This window comes from Vespa velutina, chromosome 9 (assembly GCF_912470025.1).
Source record: "Vespa velutina chromosome 9, iVesVel2.1, whole genome shotgun sequence".
NCBI lineage: Eukaryota > Metazoa > Arthropoda > Insecta > Hymenoptera > Vespidae > Vespa > Vespa velutina.
In genome coordinates, this window is record NC_062196.1 from 5,944,910 (window position 1) to 5,964,909 (window position 20,000).

At 28.3% G+C, this 20,000-nt stretch overlaps 1 protein-coding gene across 9 annotated transcripts in view; it reads left to right on the forward strand.

The window, feature by feature from the left end:
- The window catches only part of LOC124951655, a 164,755-nt gene that overhangs the window by 134,877 nt on the left and 9,878 nt on the right, over positions 1–20,000 (forward strand). Inside the window, exon 8 of one of the 9 annotated variants that reach the window (XM_047500399.1) lies at positions 19,884–20,000. This exon is cut by the window's right edge and continues 341 nt beyond it. The exons of the other annotated variants lie outside the window; for them this stretch is intronic. The gene's annotated coding sequence lies outside the window, so the exon portion shown is untranslated. The remainder of the gene's footprint in view (positions 1–19,883) is intronic. 9 annotated transcript variants of the gene reach the window in all.

The window sequence follows — 20,000 nt, forward strand, 5'->3', positions numbered from 1 at the left end:
CAAGAAGGAAAAAAAGAAATCATTTGCATGTTCTTCGTAGTCGTGCCAGAACCGTGCAAATTTTTTTCACTTATTTAAACTTTCCTTTAAGTAAGTTCGACCATTTGCGCGAGATATTTGCTGCGGACGTACATATGTGAACGGACGGACATTTTGTATATTTAAAACAAAAAAAAAAAAAAAAAAAAAAAAAAAAAAAGAAAGAAGAAAAAAGAAAAAAAAAAGAAAAAATTAAGAAAAAGAAAACGAGAAAATTCCTACAACTAAAATATTATTTTGTTTATATTATTCGTGTGGCAATCAAGTCAAAGATTTATATCCTTACATACGAACAAATTTTTCGGAACCAATCTATAATACATAGATATATATATATAGAACATATATATATATATATATTATAAAATAATAAATATTTATATTCATTAATATAAATTATTATATTAATTTATTACTATTATATTAAATTAATTTATTAATTTATTAATATAAATTATTATATTAATTATTATTAATATAATAACATTAATTTAAATATATTCCTATTATACATTATAAATAATACTTCATAAAATATTAATGTTGTCCCTCTCTCTTTCTTTCTCACATACTCTCTCTTTCTCTCTCTCTCACTCTCTCTCTCTCTCTGTATATGTGTGTGTGTATCTAATCATTAAAAAATTTTTTAATAATTAAGTAACTTTCGTAATCGCAATGTTTCACGGAATATATAAGGATAGATTAATTTTATATATTTATTCCTACATTATATATCTAGAAATAATAGATAAAGATAATAAGATTATACGGGAGGTTATACGCAAAAGAGGAAATTCTTTCGTGGCCGCAAGGATTATCTACGATAGAAAGAAAAAGAAAAAAGGAAGAAAAAAAAAAAAAAAAAAGAAAAAACGTGCGATCTTCGATCTTCCACTTCTTCTTCATCTTCTTCTTTTTCTTTTTCTCTTCTTCCTCTTCCTCCTTCTTTTTCAACGATCATTTCTTCACTCGAACGGAAGATCGAACGAAAACGTACGATCTCTTATTCTCCTAAGCTCTAAACGCTCGAAGTTACATAACTCAAGGAGCCTTCGAAAAGATGGCGAAAGGGAGGGATGATGAGAAGGAAGAGGGTGAAGAGAAGGGGAGAATGATCGTAAAACTCTTCGCACGAAGACGTGTAATCCCGTGTTCGCTTCTAGAGCTACCTATTATCGTTGGACTATGACGTATGATTTTATTATGATCTAGAGGGATGAAAAGTGCCGGCACGCAAAGACCATCTACGCATTCTTCGTATATATGTATATACGTTACTTTGATAAAAAATTTATTTAGGTAAAAACGAGAGAGAGAGAGAGAGAGAAAGAGAAAACATTTATCATATTAATTACCTCGTACGAATAGAATTTTTTTAATCGAGCTTTATTATCTCGAATAAAAATTCAAACACAGTATAATATTGAATTCATTGTGTTCTTTTAAACGAACAATTTTTTTTCTGAATTTCGTATCAATATTCGATTAATATATCATATATATACATATACATATATATATATACATACATATATATATATATATTTTTTTTTTATTCAATACTTTTAAATATATTATGAATATTCCATTATAGGTATACATTTATTTTACATTTATATACATTTATTTACATTTATTTATTTATTTATATATATATATATATATATTTATATACATTTATTTATTTATTTATATATATTTATATACATTTATATACATTTATTTATTTATTTATATATATATATATATATTTTTTTTTTAGTTTATATTAAATTAAAATAATCATACACATCTAACGTTCATACAAATATAGATTTTTTCTATCCTACTTTATACCTTTCTCTCTCTCTCTCTCTCTCTCTCTCTCTCTCTTTCGAACACAATCTGACTAATAACTCGTGGAAAGTCACCTGATAAGTTATCTTGCCTCGTCACGTTCGACGACGAAGAAGACGACGAGAATGAAACGAGGAGTAGTCGAGATCTCGCGAACCGGCTGTTCACCTATCACGCGTTTCGACAAGAACTCGTAGCGGATGTTCAGAGAAAGAAAGAGAGAAAGAAAGAGAGAGAGAGATAGAGAGAGAGAGAGAGAGAGAGAGAGAGAGAGAGAGCAATAGCAGTAGCACTACTACTATTTTAATCAGCTACCATCGGTCGGAAGTTACCGATCGATCGATAGATCGATAGATCGATCTATCGCATCCATCCATCGATCGATCGACACGCTCTTCAACTATTTTTCAACTACTTGTAACGTCATTGAACGGTTCGTCCGCTCCTAATATCTACTTTCTCTTCTTTTTTTCTTCTTCATTCTTCCCTTCTTTTTTTCTCCTTTGTTTTGTTTTGCTTCTTTTTTTTTTTTTTTTTCTTTTCTTTCTTTTTTCTCTACATCCAACGATTAGATTTAGCTTGTTAAGAATGTCGAAGCGATCGCCGTCAGTCCCTCGTGTGATGGCATAATTATTTTCCAAACTTCATTAGCTACGAATCAATTAAATAGAATAATCCATTTTTCGTTTGATTTTCTTTTACTTCGCGTCATCCTTTTTTTCTCTCTTTTTTTTCTTTCCTTTCTTTTTCTTGTCTTTTCGAACATTTCCAATTTTTTTTTTTTTCTTTTTTTTTTTCTTTTTTTTTTTTCTAATCTCGATCAAGAATTTCCTTGTAATTATCCATATAACTCCGTTTAATATTTCTATCGGTCATCTTTAGATAAGTCGTTTGGAACTTTTTCTTTTTTTTTTTTGTTTTTTTTTTTTGTTTTAAAACGTACGAGATAAAACGTTAATGCAAACGTTAAATGTTAATTTGCATTGGATAATTATCTATTACCTTTCGATAATCGGATTCATTCATGAGGGGATTCATTAATCGACATCTCATTTTCTTTCAATTTCTTTATATTCTTTAAGTCGCGATACGATCTTATTATCGTTCGTTATAATGAGATTAATATGAATATAATTTTCTGCGTACGCCGATCATTCCCATTATCTATAACCGGAGTTTAACAAAAGTATAGAGAAAAAATAAATAAATAAATAAATAAATAAAAATACGATAAAACTTTAATACGTCTTTTTTTTTCTTTCTTTTTTCTTTTTTTAAATCTATCCTTCTATCATTCAACAACTTCTTAGTCATCTTTATCATTCATATCGTATAACGTAAGAAACATTAGATACAATTGATTTATCCGTGTCGTGTGTTTTTGTTCTGAACATTTTTTTCTTCACTTTTTTTTCTGTTCTCTTTTTTTTTTTTTTTTCTTTTTTTTTTTTGTTTTTTCTTGTTATTTTTTATCGTTTGTTTAAACTTTATAAATATCTCATCATACGTATCGTATAGCGAAGTGGCATTTAAAGCAAAACTGAATTGAATCGTGTCGTGTGTTCTATCTCGAACGTATGCTTGCTTTTTTCTTCCTCTTCTTTTTTTTTTCTCTTTCTTTTGATCGTTTTTTCTTCTTCTCTTTTTTTTTCTTTTTTTTTTTTTTTTTTTTACCGTACCTCTTCCTTTCAATTTTGCCTTCAGATATTTCTTCATTGGCCAATGGTATCGCGAAAAAGCATTAGGCGCCGACGAACGAACTATCATGTCATGTGTGTGTTTTATCTAGAAAGTTTTTTTTTTTTTTCTTTTCTTTTCTTTTCTTTGACTAGAATTTTACATCAGCCATGATATATCTCTTCCTTACGATTTTCGAAATGTCTTCTCATTCGTATCCTATCGCTAACAAGTATTAGATACCAACAGATTTATCACGTCTTGTGTGTATGTGTGCTGTGTGTGTGTGTGTGTGCTGTGTAGTTGTTTTTTTTTTATCTCGAACGTTTTTTCCTTTTCTTTTTTACTACTAGAACGTTTTATTTCTTTTTTCCTTCTTTTCTCTTTTTTTTTTTTTTTTTTTTTATACTGGACTATTACACTAAGCGTACACCTTATAACCTTAACTTTTCTATGCATTTATTTCTTTCGTATTCTATCGCAAACAAGTATTAGACGCCAACGAATCATCATCATGTCGTGTGTTTTATCTCAAAGATTTTATTTGTCTCTATAACTATCTTTCGATTTTCTAAATATTTCTTTATTCGTATCTTATCGCTAAGAAGCATTAAGGACGGCCATCATGTTCGTTCATTCTCGTAATATATATATATATATATATCGCAAACGTTATCTCGTTATTCGTTTTACCTTTTTTTTCTTTTCAATTTTCCTTTTTTTCTTCTCTTTCTTTTTTTTTTTTTTTTTTTTTTCTTCATTTTTCTCTCCACTAGAAACTTTTATTTTTAAATTAAATTTAATTAAAGTAAATTTTTTAAATATCTCCTTCTCATAGAGTATCCCATCATAGAGTAATGGCGTTAAAGGTAAACGAATTTTTTTATATTTTTAGTTTCTAATTATGTTTGTATTGTCTTAAACGATTTTTTTTTCTCATTCGATTGATACAATACTCGAGTGAATTTCTAATTGTTACAACGCTCGATTATGTTTTCCGATCGTAATCAAATCAATTTCACGAAGCAAAGAAATTTCTCTCTCTCTCTCTCTCTCTCTCTCTCTCTTTCTCTATCGTCTGCCCTATGCTTTATCCCTATCTCCTACCCACCCCTTATTTCTTTACTTCTGTCTATTTTCGAAATGAATTTTTGCGAGTTGAGAAAAGATGCGAGTGAACTCGAAGTCATTTCGCTGAAACGCACAAGAACGCTTCCGAGAAGTGTGCAAGCCCGGTGGGTGGTCTCCATTCAGTGATGTTTATGGCTGTGTCGTGGCAAAGTGGCTCTGCACAGCATACAGAAGAGAGTGCAAAGGAGAAAAGAAGAGAGAGAGAGAGAGAGAGAGAGACAGAGAGAGAATTACACTCTTCGTTTCTCTTCTGTTGGCGCCCACCGTGTCAGGTCGAAGACCCGACGTTCGTCGGGTTCAACTTGCCTATCTTCGTCTCTGTTTCTCTCTCTTTCTCTATCTCTATCTCTATCTCTTTCTCTTTCTATTTCTCTTTCTCTTTCTCTCTTTCAATCTCTTTGACCTTTCCCTTAATCGACTTATCCGATTTATTTCGAGATCGATCGAGAATGGAAAGGGAAAGTACGACCTTCGTCTTTGAAACGAACGATTAAAAAGATAAAATATTTGTATATCCAACTTCGATGGAAATCTTGCATTTCATATTTACTAAATCGATTTGAATATATATATATATAATATTTCTTTTTTATTTATTAATTTATTGATTTTTTTTTTTAATTTTTTTTGTATTATTAATCATTTAGATATTATTTTTAATTTTTCAATAACATTATCCTCGGTACAATATAAATTTAATAATCTTATCTCTTACTGAATAATAATATTATCGGGATGATAAAATATGTAATTTCGTAATCTGCGCAATATTTCGTATTTGATTGAATAATATCGACAACAAACTACAAAATTTTTTTTAATATTTCGCATCTAATGACAAAACTGAAAATGTGCAAAGGGGTAAGGGGGAGGGGGCGAGAAAAAAGAGAAAAAAAAAGGAGAAAAAAAAAAAACAAATAAGAGGAAGAAAAAATACAGTACGTATTAATTATATCTAAGTGTTGATTTTAAATGCAATGATTTTTCAATAATGTATCTTGAAATGTAACGACTTATTTAATTATTTTATTTCTTTCTTTATTCCTAATCCACACCCCCCTCTCTCTCTCTCTCTCTCTCTCTCTCTCTCTCTCTCTCTCTCTCTCTCTCTCTCTCTCTCTATCTCTCTCTATCTATCTATCTATCTCTCTCGTGGCCACACCGAATGAGACGACGTAATTACGGCAGTCGCAAGCATGTTTTATCTCGTAACGGAGAGTTGTTTCGAAAGGAAACCATCGATATAAGATATATATATATATATATATATATATATATACATATATATATATATATATATATATATATATATATATGTATGTATGTATGTATGTATGTGTATCTGTCCGTTATACTACTCGCGTGTTGGCTTTTCACTTCTGGACCCAATAGAGTGTAACCTTTCTCAATCCGAGAGAGGATAGAATCGAGCATTCACTTCGAGACGAACACGAAGAAAAATTTTTATTTATTTTCTTCGAGATTTTTTTTTAACTTAAAAATTTATTTATTTCTTTTTTTCTTTTCTTTTTTTTCTTTTTTTTTCTTTTTTTTTTTTTTGTTATTTCATTTATTTTCTTTTTCTTTCTTTTTTCTTTTTTTTTTTTTTTTTGGAATAAATTAATCGTATAATACGCATATATATATATATATATATATATATATATATATATATATATATACTTTCTTATTTAATTATTATTTTTCTTCTTTTTGTTTCTTTTTTTCTTTTTTTTTATTATTTTTTTTTATACATTTTTCTAATCTTATTTCAAGTAATTACAATATATATATATATATATATATATATATATATATATATATATAATAAATGTTACAAATAGTAATAGTAAAAGTGATAATAATTATAATAGCAATAATAATAATAAGAAGAAGAATAAAATAATAGTATTCATCATCATCATCATCATCATCATCATCATTATAATCGTTATCGTCGTCATTGTCTTAGTTGTCATCGTCGTTGTTACCAATCGTCATAATTTTCATACAAACGTTTTCTTTCGTAATCAATATTAATACAATAATACATTTTCATTTGTTTAATTAATAACGAAATAAATATAAGCTTATAAAATTGTTAGGATTACGCAGGTGATAATATCAATAACGAATGATTTGCTTTTCTTAATTGAATATCCGATGTTAGCGACTTAAAATCTTTAAACGATTTATCGTTTGCAATTATCAGTCATCAAGAAAGCAAGAGAAGATACCGTTTGTTCCGTTATGGGAGTATATTACGAGTAAGAACACCGTAGGCATCGATTAAACGATAGAACGTTGATCGATGTTAAAACGTTATCGGTGTTTCCTTGTGAAAATAATCTGATTAATTTACTGAGGGAGGGGATGAGGGATAGATAAGGATGAGAGAATCAGAAGGTAGATGAGAAAAGTTAAACGTAAATAAGAACTAATTGCAAAATAAAATATCACTCGTTAAGATTTTATTACTTACATTGACATATTAATTGAAAACAAATACGTATATATATATATATATATATTTTTTTTTCTCTCTCTTTCTCTAATAATTACTCCATTAATTTGTACATATCGATTAAAGTTAAAGGTATAGAGATGTTTTTGATTTACATATGAAAATAAGATGTAACTATGTATATATATATATATATATATATATATATATATATATATATATATATATATGTGTATATGTGAAGAAATAAAAATGATCCTCGTTAAAATATTTTATATAAATATTTGTACATCTAGATATCCTGTATCGATTATATCGAATTCGTTTGTAAAAATCGACCATGAAAACACGACAATTATTATTGTAAAATTTCACGAAGGAAAAGACCTTCGGATTTTATTATCGACCTTCTTTCGAGTGACATCCTTCCTTTCGAAAATTTCGTGTCCTTTAAACGTTCGATTTTGTTTACGATTATTCGACCATTACCCTGTTTGGATCGAGAAAGCCGGATCTTTATCGGATCTAGACATTTTATTAATTTTATCCTCCAATGCGAATTGGTCATCGTGTTTGTAATTTAAATGGACGAAGGAAAACAAGGTATACTGTAAATACTTGAACAATACATACATACATACATACATACATACATACATACATACATACATTCATACATACATACATTCATACATACATACATGCATATATATATATTAAATTGTATCGTTACGCTTATGTTCGACTTGTTTAATTTTACTAATATTTAGAAGCATGTGAAAAATTTATACGTATATATATATATATATAGTATTAATAATCTGTGAACAATTTACGTGGGACACTCTGTATATAATTACATACTCTGTATATCTTAATATATTATATGGAGGACATTGTAATGAAATTAAGTCATCAGTCTTTCTAATTGGTGGAATTTGCTCCACCCTATTGTTGTATAGTTCTCGAGATAGAGAAAGAGAAAAAAAGAGAGAGAGAGAGAGAGAGAGAGAGAGAGATAAAGAGAGAGAAAGAAAGAGAGAGAGAGAGAGAAGGATATATACCGGGTAAGTCTTTTAAAACTGGAAACGTGAATATCTTAATTACTTTTAACGATGGAGAAAAAAAATTTCTTAAGAATTTTATTAATAAAAAAGGAAAGAACGAAAGATATAACTTGATGATTATTTTCTTACAAAAAAGAAATTTCCAGTTTTGTAGTAAATCAAATACAAAAAAAAAAAAAAAGAAAAAAAAAGAAAAAGGAGAAAAAAAGAATTTCCCGATTTTATTTATTGCAAAGACTGTCGAACAAGAATATCGCCATTGGAATTGCGTAAACGATATAATATTTTTTATAATAGTGATTGTATAATATATAGATGTATATATATATATATATATATATACATATAGATGAAGTTATACATATATTGAAATATAAAATATCGATATATAAAATTAAAAAAATATATACGGGACATATTTAAAATAGAAATATTCAACATATAAATTACATACATATATACATATGTAACATAATTATGTAACGTATAAACAACAATACTATATATATATATATATACATATACATACACATACATACACATATACCTGTTTTAAAGGTACACCGTTATCATTATCATACAGCGTCATTACAAGTATACTTTAACAAGCAAAATGGCTACGATACCCAGCCTGACTAATCATCCCCTATACATTATATATTACACATACAATATTTATATTCACGTATATGTTTAAAGAAAAAATAAATATCATATAATACATACATACATAAATACATACATATGTATATATATGTATATGTATATATATCGGTATGTATAAAAAGAGAAGAAAAAACAAACGGGAAGCTTTTATAACGTCGATCATCGAACGCTTTGAAGCGAGTCGGCGAAAGGGAAGGTTTATCGTGCTAAACTCACCCCAATTTCTCTCTCGTGCCTATCGATAGGCGCGAGAGGAAAGATGGCGGAAGAATTCCAAGAAGTTGATGATGCCGTTAGTTTGTGGAATGCGTACATACATGCCAGTCATGGTGGGAAGGGGTAGCGGGAGGAGGAGGAGGGGGAGGAGATGGCGGGAGCAGTAGGGGTGGGAGGAGGAGGAGAAGAAGGAGATTCTCAACGCATGCATTGCTGGAATACCGTAAAGAGAGTTCGTGTTGATTCGTCGTAGCTAGTCGTAAACGGTAGCTCCTATTCGATTAGTAATTCGAGAATTTCATTAGAATAATCTCGTTGAATGAATTATCTAACGATATCTAACGATATCATGCTTTTATATAGCGATAATAGATAACTAGATAACAATTAAGATGAACGTTTATTCTCTTAAATTGAATTACAGAAGTGATGTCGTCTAAAATGAATTTTTCTCTCTCTCTCTCTCTCTCTCTCTCTCTCTCTCTCTTTTCTTTTTTTTCTTTTTTTTATGGGAATAATCTCACTGATATCGTAAGCATCGTGTTATATACGCACATACCGTATCGTCAATATTTTTCTATGAGAAAATAATATAAATATATTATTTCGGGATAATGAAAATGTGTGAATTAATAAATTTCAAAAGAATTACGTATAAGTATGTTTAAATTTGTTTTGTTATGATAACGATAATGGAAATTAATGAACTTTGAAATCCTTTTTCTTTCTTTAAATTCTTTCGAAATTTTTTAATATATATATATGCTACGTACATATATACGTAATAATAATATTATATACAATAATATTAACATACGTAATAATATTATAGTAAATAAAATAATACAAAGATTATTGAACGAAGTATAAAATATATATATATATATATATATATATATATATATATATATATATATGCATACATACGAAGATATTCAACGATAACATTGATATTTATAAAATTATTTTGCATATTTACGTGAATTAACCTACTCAATACGTATTATATATTACTAGATACATACATATATACATACATACATACATACATATTGTACATACAATACATTTAATAGATAAATACATACGTACATATTGTACGTATATAATATGAGGGAGAATGTTGAGAATGGTCGATAGGTAGATAAAAAGAGATGACAAAGGGCAGAAAGGGCAAAAGGGACAGACCACGCCTCTCGAACAAGTCTAACTGCTTTAAACTCGCTTTCGAGAAGTCTTTCTCATCTTCTTAGCCTTCTCGCGTAACCGATATATCGACACTCGCGACCTTTGACCTCCATTCTCTCTCTCTCTCTCTCTCTCTCTCTCTCTCTCTCTCTCTCTCTCTCTTTCTCTCTCTCTCTTTCTCTGTCCCTTTCTCTCCTTAGAACGCAACATTCAACGAGAATTAATCTACGTTTGTCTTCGTTGTTGAATATCAATGAATACCATTTATTACATTAAAATATAAAATATATTTACCTACGTTTTTTTTTTTCTTTCTTTCTTTTCTCTTTTGACGATAATCGATATACGATTTTATCGTACCATCATTAATTTCACCTTCAATATTTTTCTTTTTGAAATGCAATGGGATACATATTTATCGTGAATACATTTACGTCAAGGTCTTTACATTAGGCCGTATAAATTTGAAATCACTTTTATCCTTATATACGTATTTTTTTTAATTATTGTTTAAAATTTTTCCTTCCATCTTTTTCTTTCTCTTTTACTTTTTCTTTTTTTTTTCCTCACTTTTCGTCATGAAATTAATCATTTATTCATATGTCTTGAGAATTGAGAATCAACAATTAAAATGTAAAATATATTTATCTGCGTTTTTTTTCTTCACTACGATATAATTATATATATATATATATATATATATAATGTGTGTGTGGGTGTATATATATTTCTTAAAAATTACGAAATTACGAATGATATATAATCGATATCAGTTTTTTAAACGGAAAAAAAAAAGAAAATGTTACAAAATTCAGCAACGTTAATTAATTTTTCCACAATTTTATTAATAAAAAATTATACAGCAGGTTTTTCGAAACGATCGAATCGAAACGAATAAAAGTCATATCGAATCGCAGGATCGATAAGTTCATCTTCCAGTTTTCTAGCTGTACGTTAGATATCTTTAAAAAAAAAAAAGAAAAAGAAGAGAAAAAAAGAAAAAAAAAAAAAGGCAAAAAAAATTGAACGGCAATGGAGTAATAGTAAAAGAGATGGGTGATTGAGAAGGTTCAAGAGGATCGAAGTCCGGGATACCGTTACGAGTTCGTGCGAATCGATTCAGCATCCCGATTTGGTCCAGCTTGAGATACGGCTTAAACCACGTTACTCTTAACGAACGCCTTCTTCTCGGTAGTCAGCGTGTCACTAGGTTACTAGAAAATTTTCCAGATGAGCTGGTAACCGCTAGGAATCTTTCTCCTATATATGTATATATATATATATATATATATATATATATATGTATGTATATATTATTATTACTATCTTTTTTTTTTCTGCCTCTTTCCCATGAGAGCAAATTCGCGAAAGTGTGCAAAAGATCTTGGATCTCCTCGGTTGCCATACATTTGCAGGATACATACTTGGTTTTTGCTTCGATGTAGCGTCGATATACATACATGCATAATATAACTTAAACACACACACACACACACATACATATATATATATATATATATATATATCTGTTCAAGCTTATGTACATATATATGTATATGTGTGTGAAATCTGCATAGAAAACAGGGATAGGTCTCCTAGTCTCGTGACACTACGTGACGCAACGCTTACATGAACAGAATGTAAGAGAGAAAGAGGAAAAGAGAAAGAAGGAGGCTAAGATGATCCGAGAAAAAGAGAGAGAGAGAGAGAGAGAGAGAGAGAAAGGAAGAGCACCGTTAGGATCAACAGCAAAAGCACCGCAGAGCCAAGTTCGTTGTATTGGTAAAGAATATGTGTGTGTGTATGTGAGAAAGAGAGAGAGAGAGAGAGAGAGAGAGAGAGAGAGAAGGAGAAAAAGTAAAACGAAAAGAGAAGAAAACAAAATAGAGAATTCCGACTACGAACCATAATGTTTACTTATATTTACGATCTCACACGTGCTTCGACAGAAATGTACCTGTATGTATGTATGTATGTGTGTACGTATCCCACGATAGTAAAACTGATCTTACAATTTCCGAACAATTTCTATAAACGGCATGAGAACAATTTTAATCGTTCAATAATGCTTTTTTTGTTTTGTTTTGTTTTGTTTTGTTTTGTTTTGTTTTGTTTTGTTTGGTTTAATTGTGTTTTGTTTTTTGGAAAAAAATATTTTCGGATTTTTTTTTTTTTTTTTTTTTTTTTTTTTTTTTTTTTTTTTTTTTTAATGTCAAAGCACATTTGATCGATAATCCTCACTTTTTCATATTCATAATATAAATTTTCTTTAATTAACGTTATTTAAATATGATTGAACGATCAAATTTTATTTGGCCGGTCGAATAAAAAAAAAATAATAATTCATTGTAAAAATCAATCTGATTAACTATATAATTTAATTGCATTAGAATAGCTTTTCAATGGAATTCGTATGCAAGTCGAATGCAATGCAAATCGACTTCATACTTGTTCTAACAATGTTTATTTGCATATATATTGTAAAGATAATTTTATTATTATATTAATAATAAAATTTAATTATATTATATTATTAAATTTATTAATGACAATTTATATTAATCCATGGTCGTATTTCTTCAATTTTTGTATTATCGAATTAATCGATTTCGTTAAATTAACAAATCAATTATATCGGTTCAATTATATAAAACGAATAAATATACTTTAGTATTTTTTCTAAATAAATATCTTTCGTATTTAATAATCTTTTTCTTCTTCATATTATTATTATTATTATTATTATTATTATTATTATTATGATTATAATAATTATAATTATTATCAGATAATTGATATCAAAAGGAATAAAACTCGTTTTGTTACGATGATTAAATAACGAGCTACGTAAGTATTCGTCTAATCTATTTTCAATATCTTTTACACCGTAATACTCTTCTATTTAAATGAGAGGATATTGATAACGTAATAAAGAGAGAGAAAGAGAGAAAGAGAGAGATAGAGAGAGAAAGAGAGAGAGGGAGGGAGAGAGAGAGAGAGAGAGAAAGAGAGAGGGTGTGCCTGGGAAAAGGATCGTTAAGTTCGTTCATCTTCCTTCGACGACGTTGGCGCCGGCTTTATTTCGAAAAGACCGCGAGATATCGATATATCGCGATAGAATAACACGATGTCTTTTTGCCATTTCCGGATTCCCTCGAGTGTAACCGATTAATAGTAATCTAAGAGAGTCGTTTCGAACGACGGACAAAGTTTTATTTCGCTTCAATTTACACAGGCGATCGTTACCGATATAACTCGAAAGATCGTGCGAACCAAACTCGATTCAGTTCTCTGACTCTTTCTTTATCTATCTATCTATCTATCTCTTTCCTATCTATCTGTCTCTTTCTTTCTTTGATAGATAACATTTATCTGGTTATATGCATCTCTCTCTCTCTCTCTCTCTCTCTCTCTCTCTCTTCATATATACATATATATATTTATAATTTTCGAGATAATTAAGAAGAAAAAAGAAACTCGTTAATCGTTAATAGAGTTAATACACTCATTATTTTCTCTTCTTACATCCGTCCTGGTAAAATTAACCATGACAACGAGAATATAATCAGATAGATAGATAGATAGATTAGATAGAGTTGAGATAGGAAATAAAGATAAAAAGAGAAAAAAAATGAGGGAAAGAGAGAGAGAGAGAGAGAGAGAGAGAGAGAGAGATTTATTGCGTTGAATAAAATCGCGCTGATTTAAAAGGAAGAAGAAAAAAGAAAAAGAAAAAGAGAGAGAGAGAGAGAGAGAGAGAGACAAAGAAAAGAAAGGAAAAAAAAGAAATAGTTGTTAGAAAATTGAACTCATAACGAATTAGAAATGTATATATCTATAACAAAATATATATTCGAGATACAAAATGTATATTGTAAATATAATAATAGTGAGAATGTATTTTAGATGTAACGTGTAAAATATATTTTATCTTTCGATATTTTATATTTAAATGTATAAGATGGAAAAAAAGAGAGAGCGAGAGCGAGAGAGAGAGAGAGAGAGAGAGAGAGAGAGAGAGAATGGAATTAAAAAAAAAAGAAAAAAAGAAAAGGAAAAAAAAAGAAAAATTAGAAAGAAAAATTTTCATAAAAATTATAATAGTTTTAATATTTACAAGGATCGGTCTTGATTAAAATATTTCCAAAATATAAATTGAATAATTTTTTTTATTCATTCTTCTTTCTCTTTTTTTTTCTTTTTTTTTTTTATTGCTCATTAGCGTATGAATTGCCACGTTAAAGGATCATTCAATTGGATCTTTCAGCCCTGAAATCGTAAATTCAAAAACCGTAACTAAATATGCGGGCGAGTCTTATGTAGCTCGTCGTTTTTTTTTTTTTTTTTTTTTTTTTTTTTCCTTTTCTTTTTTTTTTTTTTTTCTTCTTTTTTTTCCCCCTATTTTTTTTCTTTATTGCCCTCAAGTTAAATGGTAATGCGGGTTCGTAAAGAAATAATGGAAAATAATGATTATTTTATTCGTTTACATCACGCTTACAAGTTGATATGTATGTATGTATGCTGTAATAATATATATATATATATATATATATATATATATATATATATATATATATATATATACGTGGTGTCAAAGAATAAATTGGAAAATATTTTATGACTTGGTGGTTATGGCTGGTTAAGAAAGCAATAAAAAAGAAGAAAGAGGAAAAAAAGAGAAAGGGCAAAAGAAAACGAGGGAAAAAACAAAAAGAAAACAACATAAAAGTTCATACAAACGTATATTGTACTTCCTATTTGATTATCATATCATATTATATCATTTTAAATATTATTGTTTAGATTTACTGAAATTATCCTTAAAAATATTATCCACTTATTACGCGAGACACATTGTATTATATGATCTATACGTACGAAAACTTAAAATTAATTGCATATATGTTAAATTTATTATAGCTGTACGATTTATACGAGTTAGTTTAATAAGTCAAAAGGAAAGAGAAAAAGGTGTCGATTTGTAAGCCGATGTAAGGAAAAAAAAGAAGAAAAAAAAAGAAAAGAAAAGAAATTATCTGAAAAATCCATTCCAATTTTTTTTTTTTTTCCTTGAATAAAAAGAATATATTATAAATTTCAAGAATTTCATTAATGCAAAAGTAAAAAAGAAAGGGATCATTTAAACTTCCGTTCCTTTTTACCCTTTTTTTTTTTTTTTTTTTTTTTTTTTTTTTTTTTTTTATTGTTTTTATTTACACAGATGTGGATATATGTATGTATGTATGTATGTATGTATGTATGTATGTAAAGTTAGCATGCGATCTGGGTCGAGTGAACGCAACAATGCGCTTTGTTATGCGACCTACACACAAGGGGACACTTAAAACTCTCTCTCTCTCTTTTTCCCTCTCTCTCTCTCTCTTTCTTTCTCTATCTCTCTCTCTCTCTCTCTTTCTTAAGAAGAAAAGGTTAAAGAGGAGGATTTGATCGTCACAATAAACCGACTAAACTCTCTAACTTATAGTTTATTATCATTACTGATCTATCAAAGATTAGAAATTTTCTTCATGAAATTTTCTTCATCTTCCTGTATTATGTAGTTTTAATTCAAAGAAATTTCTATACAAATTTTATTTTCATTTGAAGTCAATTTTTATTACGATAAAAAAAGAGAGAGAGAGAGAGAGAGAGATGATACGATTCCATACTTTCAATTAATTTAAACAATTTCGACGGACTATCATTAAAATCTAAATACATTCAATTTCTTTCATCGTTCAATTTTACTTTCGTTTTGAAAATTTCTAATTATACGACTGGTCTCGATGATTAGAAAAATCAAAAAAATTTACGATGATAAGGATGATAACGCAATGTTCTAATCGCATTCTAAACACGCAATTGTGTAAGTAAAATTTTAAGTAAAATTATTTCTTATTCAATTATTTTTAAACGAATAAAAAATATATCTATATATACATGTTCGTATAATATACGCATAAAAAAGTAATACATATATATATATATATAGTATACGTATATAGGATGTGGACAATGAAAGTGTCAGAATTTTTTTATGTTGTAAATAAATATATGGAATAAAGATACGTACAATATTTATTGCCACGTATGACTCACAGAATGCGTCAAGTTTCAAAAAAAAAAAAAAAAAAAAAAAAAAAAAAAAAAAAGAAAGAAAAAAAAAAGAAAAAGGAAAAAGAAATCAATGCACTTGAACAACATAATCTCTCTCTCTCTCTCTCTGTCTCTCTCTCTCTCTCTCTCTCTCTCTCTCTCTCTCTCACACACACACACTATCTATCTATCTCTTTCTCTCTGATGATGATGTAAACGTAATATATCTATAGTCTCAACGCGAGTTTCTTCCAGATCCAATGCAATATGATGTCCGAAGTGATTGTATCGAAAGCTTCAGAAATCCAGAGACAGAGACCTTGAAAGATTCTCGCAGTTTAGTGGCGTAAATTTTATCCTTGACGTACTCGTCAGAAAAAAAAAAAAAAAAAAAAAATCCAATGGCGTGATGTCAAGGGAATGTGGAGATTAATCGATCCAACATCCATTTCGTTCTATCCATTTAAACGATAAAAATATTTATTTCATTAATATTATATATATATATATATATATATATATATATCTTCCTAGATCGAACGATCGAATTTAATGAAATCATCAAATTATTGATTACGTGTTTGTACGTACCAGAAAAAACTGAGAAAAATGATAAAAGTTATTCAAACGTACCATGAGATATCTCATTTGTATGTCTGTGTGTGTGTGTGTGTGTGTGTGTGTGTGTATGTTCGTGTATGTTATTAAAATAAATTCCAATTTGTATTTAATTTTCTTTTTTTTTTTTTATTTTCTTTTTTATTTATTTATTTTTTCTAAACTCGACGAGAGACTAATACGATATATCACATTATCCGAGGTCTTCCTTTAATTCTCATTGAAATTGTGCCATTTTCTTTTTTTTTCTTTCTTTCCTTTTCAAATCTTATGCCAATAGTTTCAAAAAGAAAAAGAAAAAAACTATTTCCTTATCATACGTTCATTAATTTTCTCATTGAGCGAAAAACGATGGAGGATTAGAAAAGGAAAAAACACGAAGAATAATATTTTTATATAGAATCGCATTTCAATTTAATCGATCATTATTTTTAATTAATCAATTGATAAAAATATTTTATAATATTTAAATCGACATTATAAATAATGAAGAGTTAGATTTTATCTTTATGATTTATTATTGCGTCAGTAATATTATTATTACTATCACTGAGATATTTTATTACGAATATCAATCAATTTATATTGATATTATCGATTATATGTTAATCATATATTTAATAATAATTATTCGAATAAATAATTGTCGTCGTGTTATATAATATCGGCGTATAAATAAAGAAAGAAAATAAAGAAGTCTTAAAGAGCGAAAGGAATGATGATCGATGGTTGTTCACATTCGTGATTCATTTGCTGTGAGACCAACGCGTGCAACGAACCCAGCCTTTGGCCGAGGAGAAGAACCTCGGCCTTGTTTCTTTGCGAACCCCGGAGGTCACACCGGAAATCCATGACTTTACTTTAAAACTTTACATCCGCGAGTCTCGCGACACGTTCAATCGATACTTCCGTTTAGCTCCTTAGAAACGTTTTTTTTCCTTTTCCCTTGCTTTTTTTTTTCATTTCATTTTTTTATTATTTTTTTATTTTTTATTATTATTATTATTATTATTATTATTATTATTATTATTATTATTATTATTTCGGGAACGATTAAGGAAATAGAAAAAAAAAAAAAAAAAAAAGAAAAGCGAAAAAACGAATCAAATATTTTTTCCTTTCCTTTCTTTCGTTTTTTTTTTTTTTTTTTTTTTATCCTTCTCTCAATTCTTTTTTAACGCCCTTTAAAAATTCAATTCCGATTTGTCCTATTAATTAGACATGTCATATGATCGTCGTAGAAAAAACGTGGTGTAATATTTTTCCTTAATCCTTTTACACCTAAATTTGTTATCGTACCTCAAAAAAGAAAAATTATTACGTGGAAATGAAATCATATAATGCAGTTGTACTCATAGCGCATATACTATAGTATATTATTTTTATTTAACAATTTTTATACAATAAAAATTATATATATATATATATATATATATAAATACATATATATAAAAGTATATATAAGTTATATTTAACATACTTCGAATATGAAGTAAGCATTCATTTTGTGACAAAAAAAATGAGATGCGATATAAAATATTCAGATATTCATATCTATTTATATATATATATATATACAGTGTCTCATAACTTCTAAGAATTTCTTCGACGTTAAATTTTGCATATGAAAGTAATAAAAAGGAACAAAAAATGTATATATATATATATAAAATATATTCATACAAACGTATATCCTAGTTGACCATATATGCAGAATCCATCGACAAAACGATTTCTACGAATTTACGATACACCCTGTATATATACAGACCACTGTCATACATCATAATGTTATTACGATTCTTTTGACGTTTTATCTAGCTTGTTTAGGAACGTTCGCTTTGCGTTATCGTGCGTTTCAAAGTATTCCACGAAAGGGAATTTCGTTTTCTCCGGCAGGTGTCTTCGGAACAGCTGTTCTCGTTGAGAGAAAGAAAAAGAGAGAGAGAAAGAGAGAGAGAAAGAGAGAGAGAGAGAGAAAAAGAGAGAGGGAAAGAAAGAGAGAGACGATGAGAAATCACATAAAAAAAATACAAGAATCGATAAAAGTAAGGCACGCTCGAGAACGCGTCACGCTCGTTTACGCCACTTTTGCGGCAGTTTACACGAGTAATCAGTTCACGTGTTAAGACTCACTTTTACAAGAGAGAGAGAGAGAGAGAGAGAGAGAGAGAGAAAGAGATTTGTTCAAAAATACTTCTCGAGAACGAGAGTGAATATCACTCGTATATTTTATGTTTTCTTTTCACAAGAGGGGAGAATAAAAAATGAAAGTTCGCTTTTATATCATAATTCTTGTTTTTTTTTTTCTTTCTTTCTTCCTATTTTCAAAAAATTCAATCCATTAATAAACAATAATTATAATAATCTAATGAAGGAAATGAGAAATCGATTTTGATATAGGCGAAAAAAAAGAAGAAAGAAAAAATGAAATAAATAATTAAATAAATAAATAAATAAATTAATGAAGTACGAGTGTACGAGAGAAATTATTTTTAAAAAGTTCGAACTTCTGATGAAGTTCTTCTTTCTTCCTTTTTTCTTTTTTTTTAAATCTTCGTTTAAAAAAAAAAAAAAAAAAAAAAAAAAGAAAACAGAAAAAAAACAGAAAAAAGGAATAAATGAATAAATAAATAAATAAATCCAAAAAAAAAGAAAAGAAAAGAAAAGAAAAGAAAAGAAGAAGAAAAAGAAGCACCAACGTAGAAAAGTTAACAACGTACGATCAATCGTACAAGTATCCTAAGAAATGATAGATTATTATTAATTTAATTTAATAATAATTAAATTATTATTATCATTATTATTATTATTATTATTATTATTATTATTATTATTATTATTATTACTATTATTATTATTATTTAGTTAATTAATTTGTTTAGTTGTCCGATTCGCGTCGTCGGCGTCGACGTCGGCGTCGATGTCGGTGTCGGTGTTGGCGTCGGCAGCTCTTCGGTAGAAACGCGCATAGGAATAACTTATTCGTATGCGTTCCACGC